We start from the raw sequence: 19,456 nt of genomic DNA, 5'->3' as shown, positions 1-19,456 counted from the left end.
CCAGTATTGGTCAATGGAATGGGCCAAGCCTTCAGACTGACCTCTGCAGAGCAGAGCGTTCTTATGAATCCTCAGAGGAGGGAAATGTCTCCGCGCATTCTTTGTCTCCATGTTTTCTCTTCCAATCACCCAACTTTCTCAGGTACACAAATCATTATGTGTAGTTGATCAAATAAATTTTTTTAATGGCTTAAAAATTCCAGACCCCAGATCATTAAAGGAAAATATTTTTTGTCTTAAGGAAAAGAGGAAGGGAGGGAAGAAAAAGGGAGGTTGAAAGAAAGTCAGTCTATGGGATAGTTGAGTGAGCAGCTTAATTATTGTGAAATGTTACTAGACTCTACCAAACTCTGCCTATTCAGCTAATCATAAGGTAGACATTCAAGAAAGACATGAATTCTTCCATTTTTTTCAGAATATAAAAGGAGAATCTTTCTGGTTTTATTCCTTAAACTTTTTCGTCACATTACTAGTCAGGACTTCAAAGGTAGAAATACAGTTTTTAGTCAACTCAAGAGAGTAAGAATACATTAAAGTGAAATCTACCCTGCTTATTACTAATTTATTTCCTTTTAATGGTTTTATTTTTTAATATTATTTTGCAAGTGATGTGCTAGAGTCTAATGTTTGCTGACACCACTGCTGTCCTCCCTTCCAAATAAAGATATTTAATTAGCTATTCCATAGATATTCAAGAACTTAGGCTGTAAGTCTAGACTGAGACCTTTATTTATTTGGGTTTTGGGCCACACCCAGCTGTGCTCAGGGTGTACTCCTGGGTCTTTGTTCAGGGCTCACTCCTGGAGGGCTCCATGGACCATATGGGTGCCTGGGGTCAAGCATATCTTAGTTGAATGCAAGGCAAGTGCCCTACCTGCCGCACTATCTTTCCAGTCCTAGACTGAGACCTTTAAAGATCAAATTTGTCCTTCATCTTTTTTAATAAAATTCAGGTTCTAAGAGGAAAAGAAGTTGGTGGCAAGCAGTGTCACCGGTGCCTTAAGATTGCCCCTTTCAGACTAAAGATATTTTTCAGCAGGTAGGGAGCTTAGCTTACACATGGCTGACCTGGATTAAAATCTCAGCATCCTACATGGTCCTCTGACCCCTGCCAGGAATATCTCTGAGTGTAGAGCCAGGAGTATGGCCTGAGCACTTCTGCATGTGACCCCCCAAGCAAGGCAAAACTACCCCTTTCTCCTGAGCACCAGAGCACACTTGCCTGGAAGATGTAGTAATATATTAATGTGAAACCCTGACCCTTGTTTCTTTTAAATTTTTTAGTGTTGAAATGGAAAACTACAACCCTAATAATATCCTAATTATGTTAATTCAATGGGTGAAGGATTCTTTTTGTTTTGTTTTTGGGCCATATCCAACAGTGCTCAGGGCTTGCTACTGACTTTGCACTCAGGGGTCACTCCTGGTTGAGCTCAGTGGGCCACATAGGATACTGATTTTAATAGATCAAGAAATCAAAGCATCGGGCTGGAGCAATAGCACAGTGGGAAGGGCGTTTGCCTTGCATGCAGCTGACCTGGGTTCGATTTCCAGGATCTCATATGGTCCTCTGAGCACCGCCAGGAGTAATTCCTGAGCACAGAGCCAGGAGTAACCCCTGTGCATTGCTGGGTACGACCCAAAAAGGATAAAATAAATAAATCAAAGCATCAAGAAAAGCCAATAAAAACAAAAGTGGCCAAGACCTCAGGATTCCTAATCTATCATTTCTCTGTCTTGCTATATTCTTAGAATTATTCTTTGGGGAAAAAAAAAAGAATCATTCTTTGAAGTGGAGACCTTTAATACCCATTTTGCAGATAAAGAAACAGAATCACAGGTAAACTCCTCTGGAAGTGACAGATCTAGATCCTTTGGGCTCTTAAGCCACTCAGGACTATTTCTGTGGCTGGACTCCAGTGGCCTTTGAAGATCTAGTGCAGCAGGTTAGATACAGTATCACAGAATTCAGTCATTGCAGAATCGTGATTGTTCTCTGTGCAATTTTTCTCTACTTAGGTTCCAGTTTAAGAAATGGGGAACGAAGCAGTGAACACACCATTTCTTGATGCATCTGTGGTGTTACTATGGTTACATTTTGGCATGCTTTCCCATTTATTTTTTCCACTGATTTATTGGACCTGACTGATCTAAGTGGCTTTTTTTTTTTTTTAGCGTACCACTATGTAAGAACTGGGGGAAAGATGACTTCAGCCTTTTAAAAGCAGTGGAAAACCATGTTTTTGTATTTATTTGTCTAAAGCTCTTGGTACAGGGGTTTCATTTCAATAAAGCCAGTAATTCAGGAATTTGAAAAGCAGAAATAATCTGCCTACCACACGAGAAAACAGGTAACATTTTCATTTTACATTTCCTTCATAAAATGGGAAGGAAATCCAGAAGTGTTATGTTTCCGAGACTGGCAGAAATGTCGCTTTGAACATGAGCAGGTGTGTGTGTGTGTGTGTGTGTGTGTGTGTGTGTGTGTGTGTGCGTGTGTGTGTGTGTGTGTGTTGTATGTGTCTATGTTTATTATCTTGGTCCTTTGACTTAACATGAATGGTCAAACTGTCCACCAACCTATGTTAATGGATTAGGAAACCATTAATTTGGAGACTGAATTTTCCTGATTGTGTTGCATCTGTGCCACAGGGAAGCAAGCTCACATAATCTGTGTTTTCCAGAACTTCCTGCTACTGCTACTTTAGTGTTTCAGAAAGGATATGTTCATGAGCACGTGCTTGCAGGTTGGGGTAGACGGCTTATTTATAACGACACAGGAGGAAACTAAGTTGTTATTTGAGATGAAGAAATAAGTTTGCTTATGTACTACTGTTTGTTTATGATGATGCATTTTTTTACTTGGGATTGTTCGTAGGCGTATTCCTTGCCTAAAACAAGTCAGGTCACAATAGCATCTCATTTTCACAGGTAAGAAAGTGAAGTAAATGTAACTTCCTCAACATCCTTCTCCTTTTAAATGCCATGTTACTCACTTTCCCTCCAGCACTATTTAATTTTTTTTTTCATTTCTAGCAGCCTTATTGAGATATAACTCCCATACCATCCAATTCTCCCATTTAAGTGTTCCTCTAGGGCTATTTTTATTACACTTGTTATTATTCTTCACTCCCCTTTTCGTTTGCTTTTATTCAAAAACTTTCATGATTTTCACAGTATGAAAAAGGTCATTGCAGTGAAATTTAATTGCAGTTACCATTGAAAATCTCCACCAAATAAAAAGTTGTGGTATGAAAGAGAACTAGAAGTGGAGTGAGCCAGAAGTCCTGGTGAGAAGTGAGAGCCAACTGGCTACATGCCAGTCCTGTGACCTCTCTTGAGTTTTGTTTATTTATTTTTACCATACCTGGAGGTGCTCAAAGCTTGTTCCTGGTTCTGTGCTCAGGGATCACTCCTGACAGGGATCAGAGATCCATGTGGGGTACCGGGGATCGAACCCAGATTGACCATTGGTCAGGCAAACACCTTGCCTTCTTTACTCGCTCTCTGGCCTTTCAACTTTCTTTTTAAGTTTTCATTTGATGCCACTTTCCCCATGAAGGCCTCTAAAGTTTTGACCCATCTTCCTCCTCATTGCCACTGTTTGAGACCCCCTTCAGCTTGCATACAGTGTTTGTAGCCTTTCAGAATACAACTCATCTGAGGTGAGGTCAAGACGAAATCTGCTTCATTGACCAATTCACCCTTTGTTCAGTGTGTGGGCTAGAGGATACTTATATGTCGAATCAATTAAAAAAAAAAGATGCTGCTGCTATTTATTTTCATGTTTATCTTGGTTGCTTAGCATTTAGGAGAAATAGCAGAGCTTCTTTTGCTGTAAAACTTTAAGAATTAAAGGCAGTTTTGAGACCTTGAGTTGAGAGGTGGCTGATAGAGAATGCCACTGATTACTTGGCTGGTAATCTAGCCCAGAGGGGAAAAATCCTGACTTCCAAGGGCTGGGAGCTGTAGTGCCCATCCACAGCTCCTCCTAATTATAGTCTAGCTATCATTGTGCCTCCTGCATTGATAGCCTTCTTGCTTTATGACTTCTTGTGCTCTCTGATGTGTCAGCATCAGAGATTCTTGCTTTGGAATGGCCGCCTTTCCCCTGAAGACAAATGCACTTACCTGACCGGGCTTGTCCTTTGCTCTAAGCCTTCTGTCAAAAAGAGATACAACTCTTCCAATGGGCTTGCTTTCTGGAAGGCTACACACCTGCCATTCTTTTTACTTTCTCTGGGCTCAACTCTACAAAATGTATCTTCTTTTGCAAGCAAAGGTCACCCACAGGATAAAGGGTCATTCAGTTTTCCTTTCTTTTTTTGGTCATACCCAGCGATGCACAAGAGTCACTCCTGGCTCTGCGCTCAGGAATTAACCCTGGCTGTGCTCAGGGGACCATATGGGATGCTGGGAATCGAACCCGGGTCGGCTGCATGCAATGCCCTTGCCATGATGCTATTCCTCCAGCCCCAGGATCATTCAGTTTTGTTCTGTAGCTTAACATTTTGTTGATCAAGGCTCTGCCTGATAACAAGATAGCCTATGTAATTGATCATTGACTTATGAAAATTTGCAAAGAAGTAAAACCAGACAATTTACATGTGATGCTGTAAATTTGCATGATTCTGGTAGAAGTGTCCTTTAAGGTCGGGCTTTTTAGTATCTGCTAACATTTGGGATTGTTATTTTGAGTCTGATTGCCTTTCCAGGGATGTAAATTGCTTGTACTTTCAATTGAACCATCTTAGCTTCTCTTAAACATAACTGTTTCCAGTACAGATTGTCTAGAGTCAGCCCATTCTGAAATTAGAGCTGGTGGTACAAAGCAGACCAATTTATTAGCAAGAGGCTGGAATAAAAAACTATGTGTTGAAAAAGTGCTTTTTATCTCACCCTGAATGTCCTTGTGTCCCAGATGTGTTTGACATAGGTGGGATGCTTCAGATCATGATTCATGAACTAGATAATTCAAACATGTCTTGGACTAAACAGGTAAAAGTCAACATGGTTACTCCTTTGTCCACTAACTCAAGTAAATGCAACTGAAAATTAAAGAATTCATTTAGTCTTTTATTTCCTTCAATTTTAACTACGTCTCCATATCATTGTTTTATACTAGAAACGCTGCTATACCACCCTCACCACCAATGTCATTAGCCCTCACCACCGTCCCAGGGTCTCTTGCTGCCCGTCTCCTGCATATGCAGCCTCACATTATTGTTCTTTATAGTCCTCATATGAGCAAAATCAGTTGGTATTTATATTTTCTTTTTCTTCTGACTTGCTTCGCTTAGCATGACACCCTCCAAACCCATCAAGTTTCAGCAAACAGCAGGATTTCATCTTTTCTCAATGCTGAGTAGTATTCCATTCTGTTTGTGTGTGTATGTGCATAGATAGATAGATATTAGGTAGATAGATAGATCAATAGATATATCACAGTTTTTTGGTTTTTGTTCTTTAATGCAATCATTCATTATTGGGCACTTGGGTTGTTTCCAGGTCTTGGCAATTATAAATAATGCTGTGATGAATTGCATGTGCGTGTGTCCTTTCAGAGTAATATTTTAATGTTCTGGAGATAGATACCTGGGAGAGATTCTTTTGGTCTTTGGAAACCTAGTCAGTTGCTTGGGCTGGAGAAATAACAGTACAGCAGGCAAGGTGCTTGTCTTGCATGCACCTGACTCTGGTTCGTTTCTTGGCACCACATATGGTCACCCAAGCTTCCCCAGGTATCATTCCTGATCCAGAAGCCAGGAGTAAGCCTTGAGCACCAGTGGGACATAAGTTCGATGCCCTTCCAGGATGCCCTCCCTGCCACAACCCCCTGCCCCCACCCTCCACCCCTAGCCTAGCCTGTTGCAAAACTGTGACTAGTAGCAATACAGTGATACAGTGAATAATAACAATAGATTTCCCATTTTGGACTACTGTAGTTTGATAATACTCTGCCATGATCCATATATATGTGTGCTTACACACATATATACATATACATATATATACATATATATTTTTTAAATTTTGGGGCCACACTAAGGGCTATTCCTTGCTTTGTCACTCCAGGAGTGCTCAAGGGACCACATGCTTGCCAGGACTAAACTGGAATCTGCCGCATGTGAGACAACCACCTTGCCCCCTGTATATCACCTCCTGTACTATCTCTTTGGACCTACTACCTTTCATTTGTGACTCTGACCTCATCAAGGACATATGACTATCAAGGATCTAATCTCACATCCTTGGGTTTCTTAAACCCTGCCTCATTTGTATTCACTCCCAAGTTTTCTTGCCTATAATGCAATCAATAACACACTCCAACTATAATGAAAGTGTCTGCATTGCTTCTCAACTCTCCCTCTACCTTTTCTCTTATTGTCAGTTGGTATTTTTAGTTGTGCCCTGACTGCTCAGTTGTCTCCGGGTTTCTTCTTTCCATAGATCCACACTCACACTTCCTACACAGTTTTGTTTCTCCTTTCCAGCAAAATGTGTTGGTTCTACATTTGTTACCTGTTGACTTGTCCTCAAAGAAACAAAAATGAGAACAAATCAAATAGCTCACTTTGTGGTGTAGGGTTTTCCATTCTTCATGAAACAGGTGTTTACCTGTGGTGCTATATACAGGGTTATTCTTAAACAAAGTGAATTAACCAGCAAAGTAGCCTGTGCATTTGTGTTTCCAAAAGTAACATGGCAGGAACTGGAGAGAAAGTACAAGGCATAAGGGTTTTTTTTGCCTGCTTTTTGCCCACCCCAGTTCAATGCCCCACACTGGATTTGACCCCTGACCACTGTCAGAGGTCTCTCTTAAGCAATGAATCAGGAATTTCCCTTGAGTACTGCAGATGGTCCATACTCGGCTACCCACCTCCAATAACATAATAGTACCAGAGTGTCTTGGGCAAAATTAAGGATTATGGTTTTCTTTAAAAGATAATACAACTCTGGCTCCTGATCAAGTTGCTTAATGGCCATGATCCCAGAGATTCAGAAACAAATCTCGGAACCCAGTGGCTTTTGGCAGAAGTCCCTCCAGATTTAATTATTAAAATTTCAGAATTCCAAGACATCATATGCTATTAATACTCAGCAATAGGAAACAAAGTGTCTAACATTGCCTTTTTGGCAGATCTAAGTATTGGGGGAAAATCTCAAATAACAATGGTGGGTCCAGTGTCGAAATATTGAATGTAATCAAAGTAGTGAGAGAGAGTAACATAGAAATCATCTGCCACACAGATGGGGGGAGGGTGTGGGATGGGAGGTATATGGGGATTTTTGGTGGTGGAAAATGTGCACCGGTGAAGGGACAGGTGTTTCATCATTGTATGACCAAGACTTAAATCCGAAAGCTTTGTAACTGTTCTCATGGTGATTCAATAAATACATTTTTAGAAGAAAAAAAGATAATACAGGGAGTATTGTACAGGGGTTAAGGAGCTTTCTCCTTAATTCACTCCAGGTCACTCCTGTGAAGAGCATATGCTACCTTCAGCACAGAACACAGCATATGCAGTTTCTGAGCACCACTGAGTGTGGTCCAGCTCCACCCGAAGAAAAAAAAAGAAGAAAAAAAGAATAAAGTGCTTTTTGCTCAGATATAAGTGGTGTTAAACCATAAAATTGCAGAACTGGGGCTGGAGTGATAGCACAGTGGGTAGGGCGTTTGCCTTGCATGCAGCCAACCCGGGTTCGATTCCCAGCATCCCATATGGTCCCCTGAGCACGGCCAGGGGTAATTCCTGAGTGCAGAACCAGGAGTGACCCCTGAGCATCGCTGGGTGTGACCCAGAAAAAAGCAATAGATAGATAGATAGATAGATAGATAGATAGATAGATAGATAGATAGATAGATAGATAGATAGATAAAATTACAGAACTGTAAATTTCTAGCCACATTAATAAATGATGGGACTTTTTAGACGAGATCGGGCGCGTTCAGGGTGGTATGGTCGTAGAATGATGGGACTTTTTAAAGGTTGAGAGGGAAGAGGGAAGTTTACTACTGATGTCAGGAGCATATCCCATGTTTGTGACAACTCCAAACAAAACACTGGTTCTGACTTTTATATTTGACTTTAGGGACCCTGCAGGCCTCTAGCATAGAATCAATATACACCTTCCCCAGAAGTATAGATGTCAACCTTGGTAAATGCAGAGGCTACAAGACTCACCACTTTCCATGCAGTAGAGTTGGGCCCAGACAGGGCTTTCCTCAACCCTATTTTCTCGTCTCATTAATGATGTTTATGAGAGTGAAATACAGAAGTGGTGAGAAGACACATCGTATGTCATCTATTGAAAAGTCTTCTTTACAGATCATTTTTCTTTCTTCCATATATTTTCCCTATTTAAAAAAAAACATGTCTTCTAAAGCCTAGCATTTCCTCTTTCATTTTTTTGAGTTCCTATTAGTTCAGGGTTTTTTGTATATATAAATGTACCTCTCTATAGGCACATATATATGTGATTCTTGTTATGGTAAATATAATTTATTTTCATGGGAAGGGCAAGTTAAGTTTAGAAATTTTTTTTCTCCAGTGTTTGTTGAGTAACAACCCAACACTGGATGCTCGGAAAGTACATAGTGCAGATTAATAATTGGATTATTCAGCCAATAATAGGCATGCTTAAAACAGCACATTTCCTGCATATTTCCAGCAACAGCTAATGACCCAATGTTCTTTTTTCTTGTATTTCTTATATATTGTTAACCCTGATAGCTATAATATATTTACTGAGTAGATGGAGTCAAAGTGGAGGAAAAAGGAAAAAAAAACGAGTAAACATAAAAGTTCATATCACTGGACTTGATTTATATGTGTCTGTTAATAGACTCCTATAAAAACTTCATTTACTGGTATTCTTTACTCTAAAGTTCTCAAGAGGATAGATAAAGGAAAAACCAGGAAGTTTAGATTTAAGTTTAATTAGAGTTGATGTAATTTATAATTTTCTTTTGAAAACATCGTTAGACCAGATCTCATTGCTTACTAATAACATTTGTCATTAATCAGGTGTTTGCTATATGTACCAGACCTTGTGTTAAGTGATTTATAAGTTTTGTCTCTTTTAACTCTCTCCAAACCCTAAAAATTAAGGAGATCTCATTCCTCTAGTGTAAGAGTGAGATATGGATAGCTGAGGTATGCCTTTTCTAAGGATATGAAATTTAATAAAAATGGAATCCATATTCAAATACAACCCTAACTGTCCCCAATACTCCAGGCTCTTTGTTTTTCTAAGTTCAGAGACACAGTAAAGATGACTGAAAAGATTAACAATGGACTTTAGAGTGAATTGGATTAGTCCTTGGATTAGTCCTTGGCTTGATGTAGGATACTAATATATCTATCTGGCAGCCATGTTAATTTATTTAATTGCTTTATAATTTTAGCTGACGTTTTTCCATCAAGATTTGTTGCAATTATACAGCAATTTCCGCAGCAATTTATGTAGGGACATGGAAGTTTTCACAGTACCCTTATTATTTATTATTTATGTTGATAGAAAGTTTCCCATATTTTATTTCTCAGCACTCATTTAACTTGAGCATAATGTACAGTATATTTCTTCAAATATCTTTACATCATATTTTTCAATAAAAGTGTGAAAATAAATTTTCCAACTTGTGTTTGCATTTACAGTAAGATGCAAAAGATGCAAGTACAGATATTTTGCCAGATCTGCTGATTTTCTAAAGCCTAGTGTTTAATTATCTAAAATCTTTGTGGAATCTTTAGTGCCATCCGGACATCCGGACATTCCATATTGTCCCCCGAGCACCACCAGAAGTAGTTCCTAAATACAGAATCAAGAGCAAGCCCTGAGTATCACTGGGTGTGGCCTTAAAAAATTTATGGAATGAGGTGCTGGAGTGATAGCACAGAGGGTAGGGTGTTTGCCTTGCATGGGTAGGGTGTTTGCCTTGCATGCGTCCCACCCGGGTTTGAGTCCCATCATCCCATATGGTCCCCCAAACACCATCAGGAGTAATTCCTGAGTGCATGAGCCAGGAGTAACCCCTGTGCATCACTGGGTGTGCCCCCTAAAAAAAAATTATGGAACGAACTACCCAAAATGGTTGCCTTAAATTTAAGCAAGAAAATATCTTCATATTGTTTCAACTTTAATATGAATAAAGTAGACTTATTGACAACTAAATGATATCATTTTTCTATTGTGTTTAAAGTTCACCAGGGTCATAGATAGATGAGGAAACTGTGTACCTTAGTAAGATTAGGTACCTAAGACTATGGAATAAGACTAGAACCTAGACAGCCAGGAAGGGTGAGAGCTACATTCTTTACTATGTCAGTATTAGTATATAGACTACTGGATATGTTCAGAAAATAAATTATGAAAAGCTGTATTAAATGGATCTTAAATAGCTGCTAATATAATTTAGATGAATATGTGTTCAATATTAATATAATTAATATTTCTTTTTATTAACTTTTTTGATCACTTACATATATGAGGTTTCAGTCTGCAGTACCATAACTTATTTACTATTCTCAGTGGTCCAGTGAAGGAGATGTTATTAATGATCCAGATCCAAAGAAACTGAGGAACAAAACTTTAAGTAGCTTGTTCAATATTTAATAGCTAATAAGCAGTGGAGCTATGCTGTATTATTCTAGAAGTTTCACTCTTAACCAGTGACTCACATGCCCTATTATGTAGAACTCTAGAGCCCAGTTTCTTAAACATTGTAACTGAATGTGGGGGTTGGGAACATTTTGTTTAAGAATAAATTTATAATTTGTTAGCAGTAAATTGTTTGCTTGATATTCCAGAGTCGTGAAATTTTTTAGATAAAAAGTTGTGAAGAGTAGAAAAAGCTTAAGAATCCCTAGAAAACATTCATTTCATTTATTATTATTATTATTATTATTATTATTATTATTATTATTATTATTATTATTTGGGAGGGTACACCCAGATGTGGTCAGGGTTTATTCCTGGCTTTGTGTTCAGGGATCACACCTTGCAGGGCTCAGGAGACCATATGGGGTACCAGGGATCAAAACCAGGTCTGCTGTAGACTAAGCAAGCATCTTACCCACTGTACTATCTTTCTGGCTACGAAAATATTTTTATAAAGCAAAAAAGAGAGATAGTACAGAGTTATAATATGTATTTTGCACGTGGCCAGCCCTGATCCTGTACCTGGCATCGCATGGTTCCCACTGAGCACTGTATGGCTCAATCTCCCTCCCCCCCAAATGGAAAAAGGCTGAATAACTAAATATACATATTCTTTGAGTGAAGGAATTGTCTTTATTTTATTACAAGTACTCCCTTCCTCTGAGATCTCATCCCAGCTAGCACATTATCCAATCCATGGGCTCTATTCAGTTTGTAATCTCTGTGATTGGTGGCCTTGACCTTGGGTCTAACTAAAGCCTGACTGCATGGCTTTAGGCATTGACTGAGTGTCAGTAGCAGATGATCAAATGGCCATAAAACCTGAAAGGTAGAAACAAATCACCATTACTATTGGAATACGAGAATCTCAACTATGTTTTCTAAACAAAATAAATTGATGTAAACAAAGTGAATTGATGTGGTGCCTTTGTCCAATGAGCTTCTAGATCACAGAAGCTGGGTGCTTCTGGCTACAGGCCCTCACCATTCTTAGCTCACTTAATGGCGAAGATAGTATTAAATCAGATTTTATTAGCCAGTAACTATTCTTTATTCCTCTCCCATCAATTCATTGATACATCTACTTTCCTAGCCTTTCTCCATAATCCTGTTATCTGTTCTCCCAACAAACACTATTGTGTATCAATGTGGGCAGGTCACAGTGTTTTGTGTTCAGCATTTTGGGGTAAACTGGTTACATTTCCTGTTTGTGGAAAAATACAATGCAGTGGGGAAGACAAGCAGGAAACAGCTGCAAGGGAGTAAATCCCATTACAGGCTAAGTCTAGTATGACTTATCCTGTATGACTTACAAGGATGTGCAGGCACTAAACTCCGTCCTGAGATAAGTGAATCACCATGACACAGGAAGTAAGGTAAATATCAAAGGAGAGGCAAAAGAAAAAGTATCTTTCCCAGGGAGTATCAGAAATATCAACTCATCTCATAAACATGTGACTGTACTCAACATTTCTAGGACTAATTTCTCTTTATTTTTATTTTATTTATTTAATTTGTATCTGGGGGCCACACCTGACTGCTTAGATATACTCCTGATTCTATGAATAGGGGTCACTCTCGGCTGGGTTCAGGGACCTTAGCAGTGTCAGGGATCAAACTTGGGTCAGCTACATACAAGGCAAGTACTTTTTACCTGCTATACTATCTCTCCCTCAGCCCCCTAATTTCTCTCTGCAGAGCAATCTGTACAGTAGGATATGTTAGAGTCCTGAAGATGAAGTTTGCCATGTAGGACCTCAGCAAAATCTAATGTTATGACTCAAATTACCACTTGGTTTTGATGTTTGCATTTAATTTATGCTTTCTACATACATTCAGCAAATCAGTATAATTTTAACACTCTCTTCAATGTTTAAAACATAAACTATGTTGTACTAATGGCAGTATAGTCTATAGTAGACTTCACACTTAATTGCCTTTCATTCATTTCAACGAAGCTCGGTAACTACAGATATAATCTTATTTGAAGAGAACCCCCCACAAAAGTCGAGAGTTGAGTCTCTCTATAAACTGGCAAACAGAATCAGATGACTTTTTGCTCCTTCCTCTGGGGCAACCTTTTTCTTTGTGGGATGACCCCTTTGTACCAAAGCTTTGTTTCTGATCTAGTGCCAGGTAGACATTCAAGAGCCTGACCTGAGCCTGGTGAGTGATAACAAAGCAAGCAAGCTCAGCTCTCCCAGAACCCACTCATTCCAGAATATAGCCTTCTTGCCGTGATGCTGGTGGTGTTCAGGAGTTCCTCCTGGCATGATCCGTGGGGATCGAACCCCAGTCTCCATAGCAAAGCATGTGCACCAGCCCTTGCGCTAGCTCCCCAACCTAAATATGTTTTTCTCTTCTCAGTTGTCATCGAAAGAAAGACTCTTTTTATTCCTTGGACCGTTTCTTTTGAGGTTTCCATATTTCTAGTTGTGTGGTCAACTCTCACTGCCTATCCGCTCCCCCTGCATGTTTGAGTGGACGGTGCTGTTTGAAGTGTTACGCTCTGAAGGGGAGCCAGTGCCGGGGAGATAGAACACGACATAAGGCACATGCTTTGCGTGAGGCCAATCCTGGCTTCATCTCCACCACTGCTCTGATTCTGTGATGACTCCCAGGAGTGACCCCTGATCACAGAGCCAGGGGCAAGTCCTGGATATGGCCAGGTGGACTCCTCTTTCCTCCAAAAAAGAAAAAAAGGGGAGACGCATTTTTTCGTGGTATTAGACATGAAGTCATTTTTAAGACCAGTCAGCTACTGACCTGTAAAAGATTTATTACTTCGGCTCTAATTGTGGTTGCTGTATGTAATTGAATCTGACATTTTTTCGTCTTTCCTATTTTCTAAGATAAGATCAGCACAAACAAGCCTTAAAGGATTGTTGAAAGGTACCATTTCTACTTGCTGCATTAGTTGATTTGAGGGTTATTCGTTCCTTTTTTCTATTTGTAAAAGGCTTTGCACAATCTTAATTTTACTTAATGAGAGAGATTTTTTAAAACTTTCAGTGGAGGGGCTGGAGCGATAGTACAGCGGGTAGGGCGTTTGCCTTGTATGCGGCCAACCCGGGTTCAATTCCCAATATCCCATATAGTCCCCCGAGCACCACCAGGAGTAATTCCTGAGTGCAGAGACAGGAGTAACCCCTGTGCATCACTGGGTGTGACCCAAAAAAGCAAAAGCAAAACAAAACACAAAAAAGCCAACTTTCAGTGGAATTCTGAAAAGTAAACATTGCCTCAGTTATAGATGGACTGTGTTCCATGAGATAGGATGTAAAAGAGCCAGAGATATTACAGAGGTTAAGGCTCTTGTGTTGCACGTAGTCAGCCCAGGTTTGCTCCTCAGCACCACGAGAAGAGATCCCAAGCAGAGGCAAGAGTAAGCCCTGAGCAAAACCAGCTGTAGACTTTAACTAATTCTGGAAGTCTACACAGCTAGAAGTTTGAGTCCAGAACAGATGTGACTGAATTTCATGTTTACTCCTGCCTGAGGCAGCAGGCATCAGACTCAGGCATTGCTGTAGAATTAAGCGTTCCATATAGATTCACTGTGGTCAGCTCAGTGTTGATGTGACATTTTTACAAGTTGCCAGGTATAACTAAAATTTTCTAAAGAACATAAACTAGTTGAAAAATAAATAGTTTGGGGACGTGCTCAGGGACTATTCCTGGCTCTGTGCTTAGACGTTTTCTCTTGGTGTTAGGGGAATCATAGTGCCAAAGATTGAATCAGGACCTGCCACAAGGCAAGTGGTTTGTCCCTCTTTTTTTGTGTCTTTTGGTTTCGGGGCCACATATGGGGGTACTCAGGACATACTCCTTGCTCTGCCATCAGGGATCATTTCCGACTCTCTGGGGTGCCAGGGATCGTATCTGGGTCAGCTGTGTGTAAGGCAAATGCCCAACCCTTTGAACTAACTATGACTCCAGCACCGTGTTGTGTATATTTTTTGAGCCACACCTAACAATGCTCTGGTGCTACTCCTGGCTCTGTGCTTGGGGTTGGTCTGTAGTGCTTGGACCATGTTTACTGAGGGCTAAACCTAGGGGACAAAGTATGCAGCCTTCTAAGCTTGGTACCCAGCCTCCTACTTATCATTTTCAAGGTTTTTTTGAATTGTCTCTAGTTTTTCATGGCTTCTGGGAGCATCCTCACACAAGCGGACATATGCACTAATTTCCCACCTACTACTTAGTGCCCACACTGGCTTTCGCAGGTATTTCTTATTCCCAGAGCGATTGTACCAATTTTAAGTGGCACCTGCTCTGTGTAAGACTGATCCTTATTCTTGCCAACAGTTGCTGTTGTCATTCTTTTGGGGGATGACTGTCACACCCAAGCAGTGTTTGGGATGTTCCATTCCTGGTGGTCACTGGGGGTGTTGTGGATCCAGGGATCAATCCTGGGACTCTTGAATGCAAGACACACACTTGGGCTCTTTGAATCATCTCCCGAGCCCTTGTTAGTTTTTGTTTTGTGGATTTTGTTTTTGTTTTTTCAATAGTGCAGGGGGTAGGGCGTTTGCCTTACATGTGGCTGACCCAGGTTCTATTCCTCTGTCTCCCTCGAAGAGCCCGGCAAGCTACCGAGAGTATCTCACCTGCAGAGCAAATCCTGGCAAGCTACCCGTGCTGTATTCGATATACCAAAACAGTAACAACAAGTCTCACAATGGAGACGTTACTGGTGCCCACTCGAGCAAATCGATGAGCAATGGGATGACAGTGACAGTGAATCTTTCATCATCTGATGGACATGCAATGGTGTCTCATTGTTATTGTAGTCTGCTTTTCTGATGTAGAGGAATATTGAGCATCTTCCAAATGCTTACTATCTTATTTGGACATCCTCTTTTGTGAAGTTTTTGTTCAAGGTGTTTTCCCCCCATTTTTCTTCCTAATGAGGTTGTTTATCTTTTTTTTCTTGCTGATTTGTAGGAAGAGTTGAATTTAAGTTCTAACTTAGCACTTATTAGTTGTGCATGGATGGCTTGCCTGATCTTTTTGAACTTCCTCTATAAAATGGAGCTTTATAGGTATGGTGAGAATGGTATGAGAAATGTAGATTAATCACTGAGCATCATCCAGTCACAAAGAAGATATAATATACAACTTAAAGCAGTGTGAATAAGGGATTCAGTGCATGCAATATACCCCAACACCACATGTTTCTCCTAGCACTGCTGGGAGCAACCCTTGAGGGCAGAGTCATGAGTATCCTGTGTACACTGTTGGCTTGGCCCAGTGCCACCCCCCCCACCATAAACAGTGTTCACAGTATCCAAATTAAAAGAAGTGCTTCTTAGATAAATAGCCTATTAAAATATTCTATGATTTTTTTCTTCCTTCCCTCTCTTCGTGCCGTCTTCTGATGTCTTCTGCACAAAGACAACAGCTATATATATATTTATGGAAGGGATTATAGAAGTCTGATCAATTTTCCTTTGAGAATTGTCCTTGCATCTGGCACCACTAAGAACACTAAGAAGCAGAGTTTGTGCAATACAAGATCAATTGTTGCTCGAGGGCCCAAAAAAATCTTTTTCTGGTGTTCATAAGGAACCTGTCTTTCATATGCTCTCCCTTATCTTTAAACTTGCCCAGACGTATATTGTCTTCATTTGCACTTTGGAAATACAGTTTCCAAACTGGGTATTTCTAGTCCCAGAGAGGTGGTACAGAGGTTCAGAAGCTTCCCTTGCAGGAGGCCAATCCCAGCTTGAAATCTAGCACTAGGTGGTCCCTATGTGTTGTTATACCTCTGAAAACAACACCTTTTCCCATCCCTGCACACAAAGCCCTAGCACTACCTGTGTGGCACATACCCCCACCACAAAAATCAAGTCAGTGTCTCTCCCATAAAGGATTGTCCTGTAGCCTAGCACAGTCTTGGTGTCCTGTAAGCACTTCATTTATGGGGATGCTGAGATGATACTGGGCCGTGTGTGGGCTGACAGGGGGTGGGGATAACGGGGTGGTTTTGAAGAATCTCATGATCGCTAGGAGACGTGACCAGCCCCACTGAAAACTTGTTTTACAGGTAGGGCATTTGCATGCTGACCTGGGCTTGATCCCTAGAACCCCTTATGATCTTGAGCATTGCCAGGTGTGATTCCTGAGCACAGTAGGCCCTGAGTACCACTGGGAGTGTCCCCCCCAAAAAAAAACCCAAAGCCCAAAAAACAAACACACAAATATGCTTCCTCAGAGGCAGAAGCCATAGCAGTTTTTACAGAACAGTGCTTTCTGCAAGAGAAAAAGATGGATAGAGTGGTCTGGGTCTGAGAAGCAGGAAATTGGCCTCACATGCTGGGGGAAAAGGCAGCTGAGATAGAGAAGGGAACACCGAGGAGAGGATGTTGGGAGGACCCATTCGGGTTGAAAGATGCGAACTAAAAGTAGACTATAGACCGAACCTGACGGCCACTCAATACCTCTATTGCAAACTACAACACCCAAAAGGAGACAACAAAAGGGAATGCCCTGCCGCAGAGGCAGGGTGGGGTGTAGGGGATGGTGTGAGAGTGGTGAGAGGGATACTAGGATCATTGGTGGAGGTGAATGGGCACTGGTGGAGGGATGGGTAGACGATCACTGTATGAGTGAAATGCAAACACAAAAGTTTATAAGTTTGTAACTGTACATGACAGTGATTCTCTAATAAAAAATTAAAAAAAATAAAAAATAAATAAAAAGAGAAAAGGCGGATAGAGATTGGTATCTATTTATCTCACAGAGAATCTGTGCTCTGTGAGACTCCAGGAGTTACCAACTGATCTGGCCATGAGGCACTGCTCCCAGATGCTTGCTCTTGGTTTGGACTTCTGGATGTCAGAGATGACCTAGGTACCCCAAACTGTTATGGCAGTTATATCACTATAATATATATAGTGATATAACTATATATATTATATAGTCTCTAAAATAGAAATCAGGGGTCAGAGTGTTAGTACAGCAGGTAGGGTGTTTGCCTCCATTCCTTGAAGAGAAGGGTGCTGGAGTAGTGGCATTTTAAGGTAAATGTCCCAGGTCTGCTCTAGTTAGATTTATTTTTGAAATTCACAACTCATTTTCCCAGGGAATTTTCTCTCTCTTTTTCTCTTGTGTTTTCTATTTGATGGACATAAGCAAAATGCAGGGCTTCCTACAATCTAAACTCTTTCCACCCATGACCCGTTTTATTGAAGAAATGCAACATAGGCTAATGCTCACAGGAGCACCTTGAATTCATTAGTCATTTGATTTTGAATTTTTTGTTAATGCTTGTCAGATACCTTTCAGTATTGCCAAATATTTCATGAGTCCCACATTTAGTTAGTCAACCCATATGGAGTTGCAACCCATAGTTTAAGAAGCTAGAGTTAGGGAACTGTCAATGGTGCCTTCCTCACATGTGGATAATTCAAGTTAAAAGTCTAGCTGCAGGAACTTGAGACAGTACAGGACGTAAGGAATTTGTCTTGAATGTGGCTGACGGGTCAGTCCTCAGCATCCCATGTGGTCCTCCGAGCACCACCAGAAGTGATCATAGTACACAGAGCCAGTAATAAATCATGAGCATCACTGGGCGTACCCCCCTAAAAAAACAAAACAAAACAAACAAAATATTGTTTTAAATAGCATTCCAAACTGCAATTTAAAAAATTTGGTTTGTTTTTGTGTTTAATGGTGAAAACAAAGGTTATTATAAGAAAAATATTCATCTCTTTGGGTAAATACATAACTGAAATTATGTCATTTGTGAAGTGATTTGTTTATTTGTCTCTGACTTATGGAAGTTAACATATTACATAAGTCACAGAAAAACATCAACAATAGTCATGTTAATATTACACATGCTACTGGTTGATTTTTTAAATTCAGGCCCCTGTTTATTATAACAAGAAATTGAGGCGCTATGGTCTTACTTCCTAACCAACAATATTTTGTGTTTATTAAATAATTATCATAAATTAATGTTAATATCTAACTAAACCTCATGTGCCAGGTACAACTTTGCTGCAGAATCTAATTATGGCAGATTAGAATGTTCTCATTGTTTTGCTTTGTGGGTGGGAATGCAAGGGCTGAGGGGAGGCTTGGCCAACTCTGCAGTGCTCAGGGGAACCTTCTAGCTCTGTGCTTGGAGGTCGCTCCCAGCTGGGGACTATGAGGTATGGGAGATTGAAAAAAGCTTAACTAGAAAAGGGCCTTAAACATTTTGACTGCATCTCAGAAATTACTATCTATCTCTCCAGGCCTAAGATGGTGTTTAAAATTTATTTTTGAGTTGTAGCTGCCAGTGCTCAGGGGCTGCTCTGTAGCAGAGCTCTGCTGAGTGCTGCAGGAACTGAGCCCGGCTCCCCCAAAGGCAAAGCATGCACTCACGCCCTTGGAGCCATTGTTCCTGCCCCAGAATGTTTTAATTTGAAGAGTATTTTTCTTTTTCATCAGTGTCTTTCTTGACCATACAACATTATTTCTTGATTCTCAATTACATTTCTTTTCCTGCATTGGGATGTTGTTGAATAGAGATGTATATATATATTGTGGTCTTTTGTGCCTGAAAATTTGTTAATTTAAAGATGTATGTCATGATTAGGGTCAGATCACCATGAGTGAGTCCTTGGTCCCCTGAGCCTCACTTGGAGACCTCTTCCTCGAGAAAAAATAGAAAGCTTTATCATGAAACTCAGCATCTCTTTTGACCAATCACCACACTAATATTCTAATATTTCCTTTTATCTACTCAACTGTAACTTGTCATTTCAAAAAATCTTTCAGGAGGTAGAGGTTGGGCAGAGATAAT

At 40.3% G+C, this 19,456-nt stretch overlaps 1 protein-coding gene across 14 annotated transcripts in view; it reads left to right on the top strand.

Annotated features, from left to right (window-relative positions):
* Positions 1–19,456, top strand: part of MAGI1 (membrane associated guanylate kinase, WW and PDZ domain containing 1) — a 754,097-nt gene that overhangs the window by 444,715 nt on the left and 289,926 nt on the right. The window lies entirely within an intron of this gene.

The sequence above is a fragment of the Sorex araneus genome, chromosome 4, assembly GCF_027595985.1.
Source record: "Sorex araneus isolate mSorAra2 chromosome 4, mSorAra2.pri, whole genome shotgun sequence".
Classification (NCBI taxonomy): domain Eukaryota; kingdom Metazoa; phylum Chordata; class Mammalia; order Eulipotyphla; family Soricidae; genus Sorex; species Sorex araneus.
This window is presented reverse-complemented; position numbering and strand designations above follow the sequence as displayed.